The 21,892-nt window shown below is 28.1% G+C and overlaps 1 protein-coding gene across 6 annotated transcripts in view; it reads right to left on the bottom strand.

The window, feature by feature from the left end:
• Positions 1–20,771, bottom strand: part of CrebB (Cyclic-AMP response element binding protein B) — a 35,516-nt gene extending 14,745 nt beyond the window's left edge. Inside the window, exon 1 of one of the 6 annotated variants that reach the window (XM_065510318.1) lies at positions 20,673–20,771. The gene's annotated coding sequence lies outside the window, so the exon portion shown is untranslated. Of the gene's footprint in view, positions 1–1,529; positions 1,637–19,854; positions 20,032–20,446; positions 20,645–20,672 lie in introns of those variants that run through there. The other 5 variants (XM_065510321.1, XM_065510315.1, XM_065510320.1 and 2 more) reach the window with 5 other exon arrangements.
• Positions 20,772–21,892: the final 1,121 nt, after the last annotated feature.

Raw genomic sequence — 21,892 nt, 5'->3', positions numbered from 1 at the left:
AAACGTAAACAATAAAAGTAACCGGGACATCTAAAGAAAGAAAGTTGATTGTTGTGGAAAAATGGAAAAGATAAGATTAATATGATAAGTCTGCTTTTACACAGGGCAATTTTTCTTGCACAAGTCTAGAGTTTATAGGAGAGAGAGGCAAGAAGAAAGAAGAGACTGGCAAGTCTCTTCAAATTTCTTTTGTTTTCTCATTTTCAATATGGCGTCTATTAGGTTTTGCCATACAAAATTGCTCACAGACTTGCTGTGTGTAAACAGACGAGCAAGTTTAAAAGGGAATCGACGAGACTTGCTTCAAGTAAACTTGTCCTGTGTAAAAGCAGACTAATTACGATATTTTGGTACTAATTTTATTGATAACTGTTCAATAATTGCAAAATCTCTACCAATATCTTGTAACTTAAACATTTTTACTTTGTGACGAACTTTTTTACTCGGTGAAGAACAGCAGATGCTGTTGTTAAACGAGTTAAAAACAGCTTCAGCTAGTTTTATATTTAGAGTCGACTTCAACGTCAGAAGTATGCTTTAACTTGTCTATGATAGACCTAAAGTCGACTCTTGAGTAAAGTCGAGTTTAATTCTCTTAAAGTATTCTTTATTTCTGACTATGATTATGGGCCAAAATATTTAAAAATAATCGCTACAAACAAAAACATTAAATCGCCAAACATTTAGCCGATAAATTCTCAAATCTGGCAGCTTTGGCCATGTATAATATTAAGTAGAATGAACGGTGCCCGACTGTAGATTAAAAAAAACAAAAAAAAAACTAAGCACGAAATAGAAGGGAATAATGAATAGTGAATAAAATAATGTGCTTGAGGGTGGAAGGGGAATCGCTGACAAAGTGTAAATTATCTTTATGATGTTATAGTTTACAAGAATCACTTAAGGTAATGTAGTGACGTAATATTGAATAAGATTAGTGCCTAAATAAACCAAATTTTTAAACAAACTTATTTTAACAAAAAGTAAAACATTTATTTAATTTGTTTTATTCAATAAATGTTTATAACATTTACGTGTAGTTAGGGATAATAGTAGATAATAGTAAACTGTTGCCAACGAATTCTTGTAGAGCAAACTTCGTAACCAGCTGAGAATACAAAAAAAAATAATTGATGTCGTCGTATAGGAAAAAAAATAGTATAACACAATTTTATTTGTTTTTCAGTTCATTTCTTGTTTATTTATTTTATTTGTTTTATTTTCCCCTTAACATTAATAGAAAAACGTTTTTTTTTTCTTTCTTAATTTATACACTTTTTTGGTTTCTTGTTAATTTGTTTAAAAATTCTTTTTCCGATCCGTTTAAACTCTGTTTTCATAGATTTTTATCTATAACATCACAAAATGTTAATAAAAACACTATAGTATACACTGTATGTAGTGTAGTTTTCTTTCATTTTCAGTTTTTTGCAAGTGTACACAATTTGCCGTTATTTACAATTGACGAAAATGAAAACATTGGCTGGCATTTGCCATGAGAACTTTGTCAATATTATTTATTTACACACCTTTTGATACAGTTTATTTTGTTAAAAAGTATTAAATTTATGGTTTAATTTTTTATATATATTTGTATAACTTTTTTTTAAATAATAGCACTATTTATATTTAAGCACGCACGAAAAGAAAATAACACACGAACAATCAGAGGGAAAAAGAAAAACTAAATAATTTCTGATGACATCACTACGTCATTTGTTGTTGTGCATTAAAGAGAGAGCAAACTAAAAAAACATAAACCTCTCCTCTCCATGATAAAAATATAGAAGGTAGCATGATAAAAATATAGAAGGTAGTTTCAATCAAATTTTTTTTTTTTAAATAAGGTTTTTTGAAGTTTCCTTTTTTTGTGAGCATTATAAAAAGCGTTGCCACATTCCAAAAAATGATTATGATTTTCGAGAATTTTTTTACAAAAAATGTGTAATTTAATTTATTATTTAAATAAAAATGTATTATGTTGTGTTGGGAGTTATTGATTCAATTCCTAACGTTCGATTACTTATTAAAACACGATGACTATTTTTATATGTATGCATTTTCTTCATTTTTTTTATTACTATGTAAATATTTTATATCTTTTAAATGGAGCTTTAATTATAAGAGACATGTAGCACACGGAAGAATGTATTTTGAAGATCTAGCCGAGCACTCTCAGAAAATATAAAAAGTCTTTGAAATCGGATGGAAAACAAAAAATGGCACGCGTTTAACAAATTTACATGTCGAATGTGCCCTACTTTGGGTCCCATAGCGCCGCCATTGAAGTATTTGTGGGGTTCATTTTCAAATCTTAAACTCGAATATTCCTTGGGTACGCCGTTTAGAAATACGAGATTTATTTTCAAATAATTTCGATTCTACTCCAGTGTGCATAGTTAATGGATTATGATCGGTAATAATCGGTGGTATATATCCCAAAATATGTTTACATAATAAATAGTATTTTGAAGTTACTTTGTGTTCATTGGGACAGCATTCATATCCAATCTCACACGCTTTGTTTTAACTGAAATATTACTTTTAACTAAATGGTCGGAGCACACCATTGGCTATTTTGGCAAATCTTCTTCGCAAGCTTTACATATATCCATAAACTGTTGTTGTTGTTGGGTAAATATTTTTTAAATTTTTTTAATAATTTTCAAATTAATGAAAATTATGTATTCCCAAAGGTAAAATTTGAAATTGATATGGCATTACTATTTTAACGAAAACGTCAAAATCCTTAAGCATGTCAGACGTAGAATTTTAAAAAATAAAGAGAGAATGAAACTACCTTCTATTTTTCTACTATGCTCCTCTCTGTACTCAATAAAAATAGCAAGTAGTGTTAGTGTTGCCAACTTTTTACCCCCCAAATTTACTAGAGTTTGTTTTAAAAAAATACTTTGCGTTTATAAGAAACGTATATATTACTTTAATTCATGAGTGTTTGTATTTAAAAATTATTTAATGTGCCTTGTTTTTGCTGTTTTTGTTACTTGGCATAGTTTTATTTGTATAAAGGCGCTAGTTTAACTAATAGTTGTTAACACTGTTTTCTTATATTTTGAAAACCAATTGTGTTATTTAATACAGCCTTAAAAGGTTGGTGTTAGAAAGAGAAAGCTATTGTTACGCTTTTAGTTGCATCCCATTGGGGAGACCAGCTTTTAATTGTTTGCATTTCACAAAGGAGTAATTAGAATCCTTCAAATGTTTTAATTTTTTATCTGAGTTGAATTTGAATCATATTTGGAACTTAGAGCATGATTTTGAATAAATGAAATAAATTCAGAATAGTATTATTTATAATTTAATAATTACAGGATTTTCTAGAGTATAATTGACAATTGAAAATAATTGCAATTACTGTTACCGCTGAAATACCGTTACAGATATAATCGTAAATACCGTTACCGCTGTTCTATAAATATGTTTACGCTATGAAAATACAAATTTTTGATATTGAAATATAGAGAATTTAAAATGTAATATAAAACATACCGCCTTTGTAAACTTATTTTTAATTTTTTGTTAATTAAAAAAATAACGGTAAATACTGTTACCGAAATAACTACAATTACCATTATCGAAATCCGTTTTGAATCTGTAGCCAACATTGATAATTTGTTTAAAAAACAATTTTTTCAATAGAAATATGAGCCGAAGTTCAGTCCATTTTATGTAAGAAAGTATGTAATGTACAGTAAAAATGATAAATTTTATTCGGAATGTTTTCAATTCCTTAAGATTTTATTTCGATCGATTTCGTTTTAGGTTAATTTATTATAATTCTGTATTTCTGATTTTTTTGACAGCGTTTATTATATTAAAACAAAAGTAAAGTTTTTGGTACAGAAATTGGTTAAGAATTTCAGAAAAACAAATAACTACAAAGAAATATCAATTACACTTTGAAATCTGAAAGTGGTTTCATTCCGAAAGAAATTTTCGTTTTAATCTTTCTGATGAAGCGAAATGCGGAGTAAATTTAATTTTCGATCGGAACGATATTCTATGACGGAATATATAATTCATTGCCATTTGATTGAAAATCCTTTGGTTCGTAAATTCTTCTGGGTTACTGGAAATTGTAATGAACCATAATGTTTTCAAGTTTCGCAAACTCATACATATCTACAAACTAATCATAAATATAAACTAACATTTGTGGTTTAGTTATAAGCAGGGAAGTTCTATATAGCCGGGCATAAGATATTTATCCGTTTCAGAACATTTCAAGAATTTTGCCATCGATTCGTTAGTGTATATTTTTGCATTACTTTATTTTTATAGCACATTTATGTCATATTTTCATTTTGTCATATCTGGTATCTTTAGGGCATTTTTTGTATTTTTGTATATTTTATGAGTGTTATGAGTTTGTGCTGATCTTGGTAACGCCCAAAAATATTACACCCACCGATCGATTAAGAATCACTTTATGACGTCCATCTGGCTGAATGGATGTCCATGTAAACCTTGTGCGCAAAGTACAGGTCGCAATTTTGACGACATTTCGATCAAATTTGACACGTGCATTTTTTTCGCCCAAAGTACGAAGCCTTTGGAATCGGCCCATTATTTCATCTAGCTCCCATATGGAAATAGGACTTATTCGGCAATAACTGTTTAATTTATACAGGTATATACGCATATTTCACCCCAAATAAGTTTTATATGTACAGATATAATATCACCTAATTGTATGAAGATCGGTCCATAATTAGTCATAGCTCCCATATAAGGACCACTTCCGAAAACTAGCTTAAAAATTTTGGAATCCACATAAAATTTAACAAAAATAAGTTTTATATAGAAATAAATCAAAATAGCTCCCAAATAACGCCGTCCGAAAATCACTCAGGAATATAAATTTTTAAAGAAAAATATTTTTGGTCATTTCTCAAGTGTAAGGTATTATATAGATGGGCTTGACCGACCATACTTTCTTACTTGTTTTTTTTTGCAAAAAAATTTTTCTTTAAAAAAATGTTTTTGGAAACAACTAACCACTCGCAAATTTCTAGACAATTCGAATGTTCTTTAAAAATATTGGATGTCAGTTTTAACAAAAACTTTGTATTGTACTTTAGCAAAATATTTGTATATTTGGTAACTACTAGGGTATTCAATTAATCGGGTTGCTGGTTTAATCGGTTAATCGAGCAAATAATTAATCGGGGTTTAGATTTAATCGGTTAATTTTAAATTATTCGATTAACCGAATAATTTCTATTTAAATTTTAAACTGAATATAAACCCACGAATTTTGTGTACTTATTTAAGAATTTTATAAATAAAAAGAAAAAATAAACAAAACATAACAATTCAACCAAAAAGTAAATAATTTTAGTTTTAATAAAACTCGACTTGGAAAAAACTCTCTCGCTGATTGTAGATGTTGGAGAAATCGAAAGAATATCCGATATCTCAGTTATTTTTTTTCTCTTTTTTCTAAGCATATAAAATCCTCCATTATACCATTGGAGTCCTTTTTGGTTTTTTAGATTTTAAATACTTTTAATAATATCGATAAGTTCTGATAAAACTCGTTTCTGTAGAGTCTCCAGTTTCGTCTATTATGTTCTCATCCGACAAATACATGTAAATTAAATATGTCAGTTGCTATACTCACTAAACTTGTTTCATGGATATTCGAAAAAACATGTAATTTTACTTTACCATTTGTATTTGAATTAAAATGGAAAAATAAATACAAAACAAATATGTTAAAGTGTAAAAAAAAGAAATTTCGGTTAATCGGTTAATCGACACAATTTAATCGGTTTATTTGTTATTTGAAAATCAGCAATTTTGAATTATTCGAACAGTTAACCCTAGTAACTACCTCACAGCAAAAATTAAAAAACAACTTAATTTCTTTAAAAATTGCAATGTTTTTTTCATATTTTTTCAATAATCTAAATTTTTTATTAAAGAAATTGTAATAATTTTAAAGAATAATATTTGTATGTCTTAAAAATTATATAAAATTAGTTTCTTTAAATTTTCTGCAGCATATTTATGAGCATAAAAAGCAAATCAGCTTACAAAAGACTCATTTGTGCCAAATTAAATGTTGTTACTATTAAAGATATCTTTGTCCGTTACATTCTATTCAGTTACGAAGCGTTTCAGAAACAGTTTATAGAATTGTGTCCAATTTGAAATATTTTGTAGGTATGTATATCAACTTTAACAATGATATGTTGTACATATGAATAATTGTTTTTATATTTAACACGGCAATACAAATATTTGTCACAAATACAAATGCATACAAGCAAATGAAAAAAAAAACACAGAACTCAAACTTGTTAAAAATTGTATTCATATTTATGCGTCCTCCCTCTATTACTTTTTTTTTCGTCAAATTTGAATATTTCTGTAAACAACGATGAAACTTTTTGTTTCTCATATAAAAAAAAAAAATAATAAATACAACCATTCATAGTCATAGAGCTAGGCAGGCAGGCAACCTTCCAGAACAACGAAGTTCAAGGCTGTCTTTACAACACGAGTCGTCATCCCCATCAATATACATACATACACACATATGTATATATAAACACATACACTTACACTTAGTATATGAATTCATGTACATATTTACACACAATCTAACGGTAAATAAATCTTAACGCACACAGATACTTCAACACTACACATTTATTAAAATGGTATGTGTTACGTTATGGAAAAAACGTAACGCTTTAAATTACACATTCGATTTTTTTCTCGGTGTAAAGTTTTGTGTTTATTTAGTTTTTAGAAAGGTAAACAAAACACTAAACAAAATACGTTAACGTGCTTATAAATTTCTGAGTGATAAAAATTTTGTTGAAAAGGTTAAAATATGATTAAGAAAATTATGTACTGATTTATTAGAGTAAATATAAACAAATAAATATGTAACTTAAAAATAATACATATTAAGGGCCTGGCTCACTAAATGCGAACAAACATTTTCTTTTTTATTTTCATATTGAAAACAATAATAAAAAATTCAAATATATTTGTTGTTTTCAATATAAAATAAGAAAGAAAATGTTTGTTGGCATTTAGTGAGCCAGACCCTAAGCGACAAAATCAAATCATACCCTTTTCATTATCTCTTCGATATCGTTCACTTGGAACGGAAGAATATTGGTCGGTTTTGGTTTTTAGCAAGTTTGGCTTGTGTTGTGAAACGGTTAGCTAATTATTTATATTATTTCAGTAACGGTATTTTAGTGGTAACAGTATTACTGTATTTATTTTGGTAACAGTATTTTAATAATAACGGTAATTTCAGTCTAACTTAAACTACGACCTAATTAACATGGTGATCGGTAAATAATCGGTCATAGCTCCCATAGAAGGCCCACTTCGAAAATCACGCTCGAATATATGTAAATTATTGAATTTTTAAAAGAAAAATGTTACTTAGTGTAGTGTATTAATCGCTTTTAAATATTCCATTCCATTTCGCAGATTTTTACATTTCACTACTGTCAGGCAAAGTTCGTACGTTCGTTACCACATGTTTATAACTATCATTATGAAAACTTAAACTCGATGAAATCCATCTTTTGCACTAAAAATGCTATCGAGTCGCAAACAAATGCTAGGAAATGTTTAATTCAATTGCTTAAATATAATTCATGAATTGAATTACACTTGCTTTCAACTTGAATTCCAGTAAAAATGCTTATTGGGTATGTATTTGAATTAAATATAACTTAACCCTCTAACCGGCAAGGCTGCCTTTAGGCGGGGTATTTTAAATGTATGTAATGCTGCTTTATTTGCTTATTTCTCCCATTATAACGGTAAATATGTGTAAAGAGACAAACAATTTACTTATTGTGATAAATATGAACGTGCACTTGTCTTTTGTTTTTTTTATTCCAACGTATTTTTTTTTTCAAACAATAACCTGGTATATTTTTTTACCTCAAAATAAAATTGGCCGGTTAAAGGGTTAAATGATTCAATAAGGAATTAATTTTATACGGAATGGGTTCAATATGTTTGGAGTATTAAGAAAGTAAGACAACGAATTCATTCGCGCTGAATGTGTTAATGAAATTGTTAATTCTATTTTGAAAATTTAATTAAGAATTAGTTCTTTAGAAGCTTTGATACATACATATGTACATAAATATTTAAATTGAAATATATCTATTAAATTTATGGAATGGCATTTTTTCGTGTGTTGATTTGTTTGTTTTTTGGTTGAGTTTATTTATTTATTTACGAAAAGTTTTTCTATTTTATAAACTGTCCAAACATCCATCCATCTATCTATCCATCTATTTAACATAATTATTTGGTTAAAAATAGTCTACGACAACCGCCCACCTTTAAAACGATTATTAAAGCAAAACTTTTAAAAACTTGTGAAAATTCTGTGGTAGATATTGTTTAGTTTTCTAGTTTAAATGTTTTTACATTTTGTGTTTTGAAATAATTTGATGTATTCGAATTATTTTTCTGTTTAAATATTTCTTCTAGTATTATTGTTCTTACATACATATTTGTTTTAGAGAACCAATTACTATAATTATTAACAAAAAAAAATGTTTTATTTTCTTACAGGTCATTGAACTACTCATATGGTTGGTTATATGATGGAATGAAATAATAATGTTTAATGGTATTGGATAGTACAAAAAAATCAATGAGGTTTTTTTTTAACATTTCATGACGAAAAGTCTATTTTTATTTAATTTTTCAATACAAAACGGCAGGTAAAACATCTGAAGGTGAGTTATAATTGCTATATGTACATAAATACATACCTACATTTGTATTAATACGATTCTATTACAATACTTTTATTTGTTTGTGGATTTTTAAAATCACATGACTTTCAAACGCGTTTATGGAATTTCAAAGCTTTAAAGACGATTTTAAACTTAAAAATATTAGGTGCTTGCAAATAATTGAAACTAATTTAGTTTTCTTATCAAAATTCTAAACTACCATGTCCTTAAATAACTACAACTTTGGCAGACAGCATATTTAATAATTATAACTATAATAAATGTTAATGTCTTTAGAACACACCTGTGATATCTATACATCTTGCTATAGGTTACGTTTCTATTCAAAATATCTATGACACATTTTTTTTGTTGTAATGTGTGTCACAAATGATGACTTCAACGGGTGCTGTTTAATAAATATAGACGTTACTCGTACAAATCGTGATATAATAGTTTCACTATGATAATACTGCAAAACTATTTCGAGTGAGATAAGAATACATATTTTGTTTATTTATATACTTCGTTTTAATATAGTTTATGATTTAATTATATTTACAAACTAGTTAATAGTTTTGTTCTATTTATATATAGAGGTGTCATAATTTGAACCATAGAGAAACATACATAGAATGGAAACTCTGCTTTCAAACACCTAACTCAGTTGTCGAAAACCTTTGTGAAAACAAAAACAACACTCGTATGTGTGATTATTTTTAGTAATTCTTCTGTTTGAGTTTTTTTTTTCTAGTTTCCGCTCTATGTTTCTCTATGATTTGAACCTAACAACCCCCCCTACAAACTATGTATGTATTAATAATTTTTTGAAGAGCTTTCAATTATGTGACAACGAGCTCTAGTAAATATAGGTATTGAGGAATACATTAGAAACTTGTCCATTTTGGAAATGAGAATTGCCAACTCAAATTGGACAAGGTACGTCTCAATTTGGTGTGATCTCAAACAATAATATTGTTCAAATAGGTCTAAAAAATTTATTCCATGGGAAAAAATAGACTGAGTGCGTTTAATTGCCATGTTTGAAAAGAGAGTATTTTTGTTTAATTTTATTAATTCACATATCTCTCTCCTTCCCTTCTATGAATTTATTCTATGTCCAAAGTATTCTGAATCTGTATTCTAAATGGATAGTTCGAATTTAATTAATCTATCCGTAGCTTTAGAAGAGGAACAGTGGAGTTTAAGTATTGAATTTTTGATTAGATTTGAAAGATTATACTGTATATGAAGGACTATATACACCAGAGTATCTGTTACAGTTAACAAGATATTCGCATTTTAAAACTCTTTTTTTTTGTTATCATACCTATGTTTCCGCAATATTTTGAATTTTTTGGGAATTAAAAAGATTAAATCCTCTAAAAAGAGTCAAATCAAAATTTAAAAATTTCCAGTAGAAAATCAAAATGTCGAATTTTGTACCAACAAAGCGTCACATACGGGAAGTTTTGCTTTACATCTTCAATGTGAAAAAAAGTGCCGCTGAAGTACACCGATTGCTCACCAACATGCGAGAGATGGTTTTTGTGGCTCAGAAGTGGTGATTTTGAAACCGCCCAGGCCAGCCAAAAAAGTTTGAAAAATAATAATTTGAGGCATTACTCCATGAGATTGTTTTTGATTGGGATTAGGAGCTACCCAAACAGCAATTTAAAAACGTTTGCGAGGATTCATCTAAAAGCAGGGAAATGAAGCCGAGATAGCTTGAAAGACGATTTAGCATGATGTCCGAAATGCAGCTTGAACGCAATAAAAGAAAATCATTTTTGCCCCGATTCATTACTTGCGATGAAAACTGGATTCATTACGATAACTCGAAGTGTAAGAGAAGCCAGGCCAACCAGTCGAATCTACACCAAAGCCAAATATCCATGGTGATAAGGTTATGCTCTGTATTTGGTATCAGCAAAAGGGTCCTATCTGTTGTGCTGCTGAAATCTGACCAGACCATCACAGGGAACCTGTACTGAAGCGAGAATTGGCCGAAAAATGGACAGTCATGAAACCAGAATATTCTATCATGACAACGCATGGACACATGTATACATGTATACATGAATTGCTATAGCAATTCCTGTTTAAAACTATTTAGAAAGAAGTGATTGGGAAGTTTTGCCTCTTCCGACATATAGTCAAGACCTTGCCCCGTCCGTTTATTTGTTTCGATCGATGCAGAACGATCTTTCTGGCATACGCTTCACTTTGAAACAGAGTATCCGTTATTGGCCTACAGATGAGCTGTTGTTTTGGCTAGGAATTCATATGTTGGCAGAAAGATGAATAAATTTATTTTGTAAAAATGTTTAAAAAGAAAAGCTAATTATTTTAAAAAATGCTGCAGTTTTAAGTCCACATAGGGAGTCAATGTTTGTATTGGGCGCCACCCTAATGTATATTTGTGGTCTTAAACTTTGTTGTAGACAAATATTTTGTTCTTTCACCTGTATCTCTTTATAAAAAAAAACATAAAATAATGTTAATTAATTGGAAGTGTAAACACAAATTAAACAATTTGATTGATAAATAAAATACGAGTAGTTTTCTGTTTGAATGCCCCCAACAGAACTTGAACACCAATAAAAAATTTAATGTGTGAGTAATCAGAGCCCCATACAAATTACATACAATTTAAGATATGCTATCGATCTAAAACAGTCGTCTCTCACAAACGAAAACATAACAAATTTAAGATAGTATGTACATAATTGTTCGAAATTAATCTTTTGTTTGATTAAGATTCTGGTGCGATATCCTTTTATACAAATATAACCAAAAGAACGTTACTAAATGTTTTTTAAATGTATTAAAAAATTATCCCTCTATATTGCCAAAGTATTGAATAAAACAAATAGGAGGTAGATAACTTTGCAATACCATTTTAAGCTAAAATTGTCCATTGGAAGAAAACATTTTCTATTATCAGTATGTAATAACAATTAGTATTACTGCACAGCTGGGAATAAATATGTTATAAACATCTCAGAAGTTACAAGTCATCACTTAATGATATTTTACCTGAAATGTCTTTCTGACGTTTCAACACATTCTGCCACAAGAGCTGCCACAATCTATGTAAATGTGCTGAATTATCAAATTACAATATAAAAATTATTTCCCTCCGCCCGAATCATTTGAAAAAGTTACGAAAATGTTTATCACACATCAACAAAAATAACGTCAATCACTTTACGTACTATGTACAATATACATATAAAAAAGTAAGAAAAATACAGAATTATTCATTCACATTCAAATCCATGAGGTTTTATTTTAGAAAAATAAAAAAAACACAAAATATGCACATAAAATTTTGTTAAATTTTCATTCAAAATTTGTTATTTTATGTGAACAAATGAATGAGTGTATATCTAAAATGCAGCAAGGTGATTACGTCGTTGTTTTTCTTTTTTTTTTGTTGTCTTTGTACAAACACTTTTTGCTTAAATTACAGTGTAAACCAAAATTCACATAAAATTAGAAAAAACTTTTCGTCTGTTAATGGCTTCTGATTCAGAAACACGACTAAAAAACAATTTTAAAATGTTTGTATAAAAAAACATCCAACAATTATTTGAAAACTAACTACATAATTAATTTTCATAAACTTTTTTGAAATAAATTGTCTGTCCATGTTTCTAAATCAGGCCCCTAACCAATATTTAAAGAAATAAAAGCATTTTTTCGTGTAATTTGAAAAAGGTGCTTCTTGGATGTAATAGTGTAAGGGATTAACTCTTTGCGGTTTGGTGGTTAGTTTACTAACCACATTTTCTATAGTCTTTAAAACATACTTTATTGGCATCTATTGCCATTTTGCTAAACAATTATATTTTTTGAAGTCTTCGTTTATGTTTTTTTGCAAAACTTTGCCGTCAGGGTGCTCTGGTTACATAAATATATTAATTTGAAAATATTGTAAAAATCAGTTTTTTTTAAGAGAAACGCATGCGTGAAAACGCATTCAATAAAAAAGCACAGAGTGTTATTGATCATCGAATTCAGTGTTACTTTGATATTTCGGTTGTTTTGTCAGAAAATTAAGTCAAAAATATAAAATTTATACGAAACAAAAATGTGTGGTGGTTAGTAAACTAACCACTTCACTCCACAAAAAACCTTGGAATGGGGTGGTTATTTCATGTTTTGATTAATTTTTTCTTACTTTTTTATAATTGATTTTATTTTTGATTTTAAACTTATACACAAAAAAGCGTGGCAGAAAGAGTTAAAGTTACTAAGTTACTAACACACGTACAGAAGAATTATATATATAAAGCTAAAGATTATTACAAATGTGTATTACAATATGATTTTACTTAACCACAATTTAATCCCTTGTTATGATTATTTGTTTATTGTCAATCATAATATAATCATGTGTAATCATATCATGTTTCAGCGATCATATTATAATAGTAGGAAAACTATAATATAATTGTGTCCAACCATATTATAGTTATGTAAAAATAATCATATTATGCTTGTACTACAGCCATATTATGATTCCGGCTTGATTATAATATGACCATTTTTAAAAAATTTTATTTTCATAATTTAAAATTATTTATAGACATGCGGTAATGCTATTTTCGATTATATTGGTAGCGGTAATTGCAGTTATTTTGGCAACAATAGTTTAGCGGTAACGGTAGACAAACTTGCAAAATCATTAAAATTGTACAAAAATGTTTGTAGTAAAAAAAATATATATATTCACGGGACTTCCCGGGAATATTTATTCAGAAATGTCTGTATTTCTGTATTATTTTCGTACAGATTCATTGTGATTTGTTGCCAATCGAATCATTCGATTATACCCGAATTCGATTGTCAATAAATCATAATGAATCTGTGCTGAAATAATACTTTAAATACAGAAATACAGACATTTCTAAACAAATATTTCCGGTAATTCCCAGATAATTTTCACATTCTTTCCGTTCAGAATGATGTCAATTTCCTAGTTACTATTTCTATGGATATTGTTCTAACTTCATTAGATTCCGTTTCGTTTGTAAATTTGGAAAAATTGTAACTATTCTGTCTTTTCAATATTATTTTGGAATCAGTTTGTTAAAGAAAACTAAAACTCTATTTTTGGTCAATAAATTAAAACAAACATTTAGGAAAATTAATAAAAACAAACTATGTTTTTTTTTGATGACATGATCATATTATGGTTGTAGTCACATAAAGATAACAATTTCATAATTTAGTTGTAGTTAGATATAATATCGTTTAAAATCAATCATGTAATTATAAAATATGAACCAAAATATTATGGGTGATGACATGTTATTATTATAAAATAAATTTTCGCTGAAATGGACTGAGCTGAATCAATTCGAATCACTCCTAAATTCGTTTTTTCTGAACCAAAATATTGAGAAAATATTAATTTTATACAGTACCAAAAATCGATCTAATTTGTATTCCTTATTTGCCAGAATTTCAAAAAAGTATCTAATCAGATTCGAAAAGTTTTTTAAAAAGAGAAAAATTAGATTTAAATTTATTTCTATCTGTAATACTTTAAAACATAAATTGTGAATTAAAAACTATTTTTTTTTTAGAAAAAGTACCAAAAATCAGTTACATTTTGTTCATTTATTAGTCCGAATTTCAAAAAAAGTACCAAAAACATTCGAGACGTTTTTGAGAAGAGAACAAATCGATTTAAATTTTATTCCTATCCTTAATACTTTAGAAAATAAATTAGATTAAAAAATGTACCAAAATTCCATTTTTACCCGTTTTACCCTTTATAAGTAAATTACCAAAAAAGTATTATGCAAGCTCCGCTTATTTTTTGACGGCTTAGGTTTTAGACTTTAACCTTTAAGCGAAAGAAAGAGGTGCACCGTGCACCGAATTTCAAGTCTCTAGCTTAAGCCGTTTGGGCTGGACGTTGATGGGTCAGTAAGTGAGTCAGGCCTTGTATTTTTGATAGATTTGCTGCAACCATATCGTAAAAAGGGTGTTCACACCGAAACTCATTACTACTGTCACCTTCTGAAAATAAAGGTGTATTTTAACATATCTTTACTTTTTCTTTAATTTAAGTGATTTTTTTATGTCGTACCTAAATATTAACATGTGTATTTGTCTTAAACATATTTTAAAACATTAATTTCAGTTGGAAACATTGAGACCTCCTTAATGTTTACAGTAAATATTTTTTATATCAAAATATTATAAATTACACTCCTTTATTAATTTTTACGTTCCTATTGTTAAGGTCGGTTGCATATTGTTAAGTTTATAAGTAAGAAACTAACCATGTATATGCATGTGCACATACTAGGGTATTCAATTAACCGGGTTACTGGTTTAATCGGTTAATCGAGCAAATAATTAATAGGGGTTTAGATTTAATCGGTTAAGAATCGGTTAATTTTAAATTATTCGATTAACCGAATAATTTATATTTAAGTTACAAACTGAAAATAAAACCACGAATTTTGTATATTTATTTAAGTATTTTATTAATAAAAAGAACAAAAACATAAAAATAAACAAAACATAACAATTCAGCCAAAAAATAAATAATTTTCCTGAGTTTTAATAAAACTCGACTTGGAAAAAACTCTCTCGCTGATTGTAGATGTTGGAGAAATCGAAAATAAGGCATGATAAAGAATTTCCAACATCTCAGTATTTTTTTTATTATTTTTTTCTAAGCATATAAAATCGTCCTTTATACCATTGAAGTCCTTTTTGAATTTTTTAGATTTTGAATACTTTCAATAATTTCTACAAGTTCTGATAAAAGACTCGTTTCAGTAAAGTCTCCAGTTTCGTCAATTTTAATGTTTTCATCCAACAAATATGTACATACACGTAAATTAAATATGTCAGTTGTTATTGGATGTTCGAAAAAATATGTAATTTTACTTTGACATTTGTAAAAATAAATACAAAAAAATAAGTTAAAGTGCAAAAAAAGGAATTTCGGTTAATCGGTTAATCGACACAAATTAATCGGTTTATTTGTTATTTGAAAATCGGCAATTTTGAATTATTCGAACAGTTAACCGATTAACGGTTAATCGATTGAATACCCTAGCACATACAAATATTCAATCTATAAATTCAAACTTCTAATAGAGTTCTTAGAAAATAAATGTTATTTAAAAACTCTTATTGCACAAGATATAGGTAGTACTAATACATATTAACTAAAATAGATTGCATTTTTACAACCTTAAAATTAAATAGTTGGGTTTGAAGTTGGATAAAATACCAAATATTTGCTTAAATTTAAAAATAGAACTCAAGACATACATCTATATTTCAGTTATAGGTCTGGGACTAGAACCATAGAGAAACATAGAGCGGAAACTAGAAAAAAACTAAAACAAAAAAATTACTCAAAATAATGTTTTTGTTTTCACATAGTTTTTTTCTACTAATACATTCTCACCACTTAGGTTTCTGACAACTGAGTTAGGTCTTCGACAGTAGAGTTTCCGCTCTATGTCTATTCTCTATGACTAGAACAAAGAGCATTAATTTTTGTTTAGTTTTTTTTTTCGCCAATATTCAACTAAAACACCTCATATGTAATTACGACATATGATCATATTTTGTTTTTATTATTTTTATGGATGTATGCATGCATTGTAATTGTAAATGTATAAAATCGTAAATATGTACTTTTATTTAGCTTTTAAATTATTGCTCTGTTAGCTATTGTACTCGTTTGTACAATAAATACATTTCAACATTACGTTGCATTGTAACACCGCGTTGCTTGCTGCATTCACCCGTCGTACATACGTCATTTAAAAGTGCCAGACGAATTGACATTTAATTAAAAGCAAAGTTCTTTGTATTGCTCAGTTGTTACACTCAATATAAATAAAAATATAAATAACAAACAAACAAATAAAAAAAATAATAAAATGTATCTATGTATGTATGTATGTACTAGTATTTAATGATTAATAATAATAATAGAGTAAAATTTTAAACTAAACCAAACATTGCATTTGGTTTATGTACAATTACTTGAAATAACAAACATTATTGATTATTGAACTCATTTTAACCCTCTAAGGGATAAATGAACTTTATTTCACAATTTTTAAACCTTTTTATAAAGAAAAATTTGCTTTATTTTTATTTTTTGGGGAAACACACATTTTCGGAATTTTCATTAATAAATATTCCGGTTAAAAATGTTCCACAAAATTATCCCATTATCCATCGAAATTTCAGAGTTGTGGTAGAGAAGGTCTTTGAAATGCCTTTCATTTAATATACAATACATATTGTCTATGTACAGAACTTAGTATGCATGCTATAGGCAAACATAAGTCAAACAATCTAACTGTAACCATTTCAATATTGTTACATGTTTTTTTTAACAATTTATAGTCACAGTAACTATTTACATGGTTGTGGTAACCATAATATGGTTATTTTTACAATTCACATGATTGTATCAACCATATATATGGTTACAGTAAATAAGTATATGTTTGTGACAACCATTCATATGATGAAGGACTTACCACATTATGTTGCTACAGACTTTCGAAACCCTACTTCTAAGGGACAGATGGACATCCTTATTTAGACAAAAATTATAAAATAAAAGTACTAAAGCACATAATTCCTTAAAATGGTACGAAAATGTTTTTAGTACCATTTTTCATTGAAATTAAGAAAATTCCATATGAAATTGAAAATTTCCAATTTTTATTGAGAATTTCCTTTTTAAATTGTGAAAATTAAAAATGAAATTGATAATTTCAATTTTAAATTTTAAATTGCAAAAATTCCAAAATGAAATTGAGAAATTCGATTTGAAATTGCGAAAATTCCAAATGAAATTTCGAATTTCAAATAAAAATTTACAAAATTCCATATAAAATTGAGAAACATTATATATGTAAATTATTTTAAATTAAGAAAACAATCAATTAATTCCATAAAATGTATGTACATTAGAGTTCGTTTGTGACCAGGTCACTTCATTTGTTTTTCGGGTATCATCATTTTTCAGAAGATTTTTGGGGAATTTTCTTATTTTTATACATTGAATTTGAATAGGAAAAATGGGAAAATTGAAAAATATTCCCGGGGAATTTTTATTCATAGTCGGGCTGTATATGTTCTGGATCGTTATAGATAGTGGAGTCGATATAGCCATGCAGATGGACATGACTATCCGCCTGTATGCTGAAATCAATTTTCCTTAGCCCTCAAATAACTTACATACATGATTCATACATCCATATATCCGCTATAGAGAAAATCTGCTCAGAAATTGCTCGATTTTTTGTCCTATTTTTTATCTAAATGGGTCAAAATCGGGGAAAAAAAATGTTTCACCAAAATGACATTTTTTGTAATAAACTTATTTACTATATTCTCACTAGGGATGCCAAACGGGACTGGGTTTTATAAATCCCGGGATTCGGGATTTTAGAAATGTAAATCCCGGTATCCCGGGATTTCGGGATTTTTCGGGACTTCGGGATTTTAGTTAAACGTCAAAAACATCAAATTCAACAATAAAAACTATTAATTTCATTAATATATTTAAGTAAAAATATAACAAATCAAAAACTAATGCATTAAATTAAAATAAAATGGTCCATGATTTCCCCTAGCTCCATACAATTGTCCCCCGGAGTACTGTTTGAGCAGTCATAAATATCTTGATTATGCGGCAATCCTTATAAAATTTTGTACAAAATAAGTTGTAAGTACTCTGAAATTATACTGTAAAGTACTGCGGAAATCGGGCTACATTTGCCCCTAGTCCCCTTCAGAAAATAACTTGAACATAAATTTCGTAAAAGTGTAAATTGTGTAAAAGCCTGTCAATGCAAGGGAGCCGTGCTGCTCCCTGATTCAAATGAAAAAATCTGGCTGCGTTTGGATTTGAAGCGAGATTAGTATTATAAATATGCTGAAATTTAGCTTTCTAAGTATTTTGGGTGCTTCAAAAATCTTCCTAAAATATCAAAAATCTCATAATATTTCGGGATTTGTTAATCCCGGGATTCTTTTTCACAAATCCCGGGATTTGAAAATCCCGGGATTTTTCGGGATCGTGATTTCGGGATTGACATCCCTAATTCTCACGTATTAAAAAATTATTAAAGCTCCTAATTAACCAAAAGTTTTTGATTTCAATTGACTCAAAATCAAATTTAGCATGCAAGTTACATTTATTTGATTTTATTTATTTCTTCTTGGATATTTCATTAAGTTTGTCTTAAATTAACATTTTGTAGATCAGACATGGATACCGCTGCATTAAATAACGCAAATGATGAATAATTTAGAATTGATGATCGAAGACGACATTTTCACAATAAAGACTTTGTATAATCATGTGATGTCAAATTATTAATGTGTTGTTTTGTGATGAATGTAATTTTTTCTCTTAAAAAGGAACATTTAAAGTCAGAATATCAATTAAAATACAGTGTTTTAGCTTAGTGTTTTCCTGAGTTGTCCCCTCCCCCTGTAATGTTTATATAGATCCCTAGTGGACCGCGTAACCTCATTTGAGAACCGTTGTTATAGCTATCCATGTGAAAGTAACAAACAATTTTTTAATTTTTGATTATTTAAAATCCCCAAAGAATTTTGAAAAACTCAATTTAAAGTTTAGGAGAAAGTTATTGTTTTATTTTTATAGGCTTTTAGTTGGGAATTCACAAATCGTTGTATTAAACTAATCAATGTGAATTGCAGATTTTTGAATATTTATTTGCAACTATAGTAAACTCTTTTTTATTATCAAAGTAAATGTTTTATTTTTCATAAAAAATATGAAATGCAAAAAAAAAAAATGTTTAATCAAACAACACGAATAAGAAGAAGAAAAGTCAAGCAATAAGAAAAACAACAATCTAAAAAAAAGTACTATGTATAAATTGTTGTTTAATAGCTGCGACGTATGTAGTGTGATGATGGTTTATTAAAATATAAATACGTTTGTATGATTCTACACACATAGATTCATAAATATTTACATACATACAAACATAAGTATGTATGTATGTGGATACATATGTGTGTGTATGTGTGTTTGTATGTAGATAAGGCTTACTGATCATTTAGTTGTTTTTGTATACAATTTATACCAGATATTTTCATTTTATTTTATTTATTCCACTTTGATCGGCTCTACTACTTTATTCCTCTCAACGTAATTTTATACCGCCAATCGGTTGGTGATGGGTTTTTGAATGTACAAACATACATACGTACATACTTATGTTTGTACGTACATACGTATTCGTTTAATATTATTGTTGCTTTTGTTATTGTTATTGCTGTTGTTATTATTATTTTTCGTGGTATGTATTGTTGCTGTTGCTGTTGGTAGTGGTAGTTTGTTGGGTTGTTTCGGTTATCTTTTGTCGCGTTTTTTCGACGTTTTGGCGACGTCGTTAAATATTTTTGCGGCGATTACGTCAAGATTATTATTTGATTGCTTATTATTGTTGTTGTTTGTTTTGCTTTTTTATTTTTGGTTAAAAAAAAATGAAAATATCCAACAATAATGTAATTGTTGCTTATAAAATTAAAGATACATATCTACATATTGTATGTATTTTGTTTTAGATTTTTTTTTTAATTTTAAATATTAAAAACTAATTTTTTTTAAATTTGTATTTTTTATAAAATATTTCACTCACAATTTTGTTAACTATTTATTACACTTATACAGAATTTCAAATAACGAGTTGTTTATTTTTCTATTTGTCGGAATTTTGTTATTTAATTGGCGCGCTATTTTTCGTGGATGGTTCTATTATTATTATTTTTTTTCTTTCTTTATTATTATTGTATGATTGTATATAGATGTATGTATATGTATTCTTTTCTTATTTGGTAAAAAGCAAGAGCGCGTTCGTTACTCACAGCGACTACTTTACGTAGTAGACTAAAATTTGATGACAACACAACGACGAAAGGCAGACCCAATAAACTGACGATTGTGTTGTTTGGTGCTGCCTGCTAGTAAAAGCTCACATCAACAGCAACAAAAACCGCAACAACAATGTACGTTTGTATGTCTTAAATAAACGAAGACTACGACGACTACGAATAGAATGAGCAACAGTACAAACGAAACGAACACGTTCGTACAAACATGTGAACCTATACATACATACATCGGTACGTATACACAATGTAGAAAATACGTATACACACAGTGGTTCCCTTTGCGAAAAATTAGCGAAAGTTAATGATCTTTCCAAAAAAAAGACTGATTTAGTTATAATCTGAGTTAAATGAAAAACCAAGCAGCTTAAGAGAAATTGTTTTAATGAGTACTTATTAGGGCTATCAGTTATTCGAGTTTTATTTTAATCGAACAAAGGTTAATGATTTTTTAGTTTTATAAAACCGGTTTAACCGGTTAACCGACATTGAAAATAACTATTTTAGAAGTTTCAGCAATATAATTATTTTATGAATAACACTGTAAATTAATTTTTAGACAAATGGCAAATTGGAATGCATTTTCTACCCTGCCAATCTATATTCTAATTCCTAATAATAGTAAATTAAATAGATGATATTTACAATAGATCTTGACAATAAAGATTGACTACGCCCTTGGCAGGGTAGAAAATGCATTCCAATTTGCCATTTGCCTAAAAATTAATTTTCAGTGTTATTCTTTGATAATAATTATAATTATAATAACTGAACTTAAGCCCAATTAAAAAATTTACTTTCCAACTATTTTTTTTCTTAATTTTAACTTGCAAATCAATTTATTATTCTAAATTAAAAGATGTTATTCATATTTGTTGCTCGGTTATTAGAATAATTTTTATTCGAATCCAAAAACGCATTTGTGACATGAATGTGCATATGTGTCATCAGCAAAACAAATAAATTCGGGATTTACAATAGTTTTTAATAACTAATATGTCATTTTGAAGGGTTTTAGTGTAAATAACAATTGCTGAATTCACAAACCCCCTTGTATAATTGTATCGAGTGTATTATTGAATTCAAATACAATAGTGTAAGCTTGTTGTTGGAAATTTTCATACAAAAATTAAATACACTTATACACTTTTATTTTGTATGTTTTTAAAAAGTTGTATGGTTTACAGCTATAAATT

The sequence above is a fragment of the Calliphora vicina genome, chromosome 4 (assembly GCF_958450345.1).
Source record: "Calliphora vicina chromosome 4, idCalVici1.1, whole genome shotgun sequence".
NCBI classification, from domain to species: domain Eukaryota; kingdom Metazoa; phylum Arthropoda; class Insecta; order Diptera; family Calliphoridae; genus Calliphora; species Calliphora vicina.
Note: the sequence above shows the minus strand (reverse complement) of the source record. Positions and strands in the feature narration are given on the sequence as shown.